A 1,326-nucleotide genomic window follows, 5' to 3' on the forward strand; every position below is an offset into this window, starting at 1 on the left:
CTATTCCGACTGTTACAGTCAGTGACTTCAAATCAAAGCTTTTTTCTACCCTGATTTCCTATTTCACAAAACCAGTTTTATGATTTATAAAATGCACCTGTTCCTGGAGTGAATACACAAAGAGGAGAGTTGCAAATTCTAAGAAGTCTTGAAAGTCTCATCAGTGCAGTAACTAGTGTTCATCTCTGTGCACAAAAATAGGCTCTACTTTGTTTTTGTCAGATCTTGTCCTATCAATGGGCATTTATCTTTTAAGATTACAGCTTTTCAAAGTTGATAGAGGTATTTATAGAGGATCTTTCTTACTAAATACCACATGAAAGGCAAATAAAATCTTGAGACCCTAAACCCACTATGCCAAAGGGAACAGTTACGCTTCAGAACTGAGTCGTGCAAAACTGTCTCCCATTTTGTTCTTAAATAATAGCTGCGAAAATAGGATGCCGCACATCTTCCCAGGGAGCCCACCTCACAATTTTCTCACAAGAAAATTCCTTGTGAGCCGCAAGATCTTTATCCTAAAAGAGAGTTCTGTTGAATTCCACCCTGACGATGTAAATCAGCAGCTTATTGTTACAGGTATGGATAAAGACTGAACTAAGAGTTATTCCCCCCTCACCTGAGACAAATGCATATCTGATTGTGTCGTCTATTCTATGTTTATCTTACGTAAAAATGCAGATTCACTGAGTGGAGAGGAATGCGTAGTTGACCATTCCTCTACTCCTCTTTTCAGATGTAAAATGTGAATTTAGTGAATGCTAATCAAGGCCTCAAAAGAATGCACCCACTTGCCTTATTGATCTACCATCCCCCTTTTGCTTTCCTCTTTCCCCTACTAACCCTTCTTTCCCCTTTAATTACTGAAGTACCAAACCCTCTTTGGAAAAAGTATGGGCCACTGATCCTACTGTGGCTTGTGTCTCTTTTTCCCTGGGTATGTTCTCAATTGCAGCAAAATAAACCTCTAAATTGATGGAAACGTGCCTCAGTCATTATTCTTTGGTTTTACAAGAACAACTTTCTCTCCAAATCCTAACATATTGTTAGAGTTTGAGGAGGTTAAAAAATGACACTCTTATTGATACAATAATTGATAGAAAAATTATTTAGGTAGTGACGGCAAGAGAGTCCTTGGCAGGGCTTTCCTTCCAACAAAAAGCAGCCAAAGAAATGATTTTCTTTTTTTTTTTTTCTTTTCTTTTCTTTTCTTCTTTTCTTCTTCTGAAACTAGTAGGCCTCACAAAACCTAAAAAGTTAGCACCAGGTGGCCCTAGATAGGGTCCCACCCTGCCTAGATAGGGTCCCACCCTGCCTCGATAGTGT

The sequence above is a fragment of the Colobus angolensis genome, unplaced genomic scaffold (genome assembly GCF_000951035.1).
Source record: "Colobus angolensis palliatus isolate OR3802 unplaced genomic scaffold, Cang.pa_1.0 Scaffold2, whole genome shotgun sequence".
In the NCBI taxonomy this organism is placed as follows: Eukaryota; Metazoa; Chordata; class Mammalia; order Primates; family Cercopithecidae; genus Colobus; species Colobus angolensis.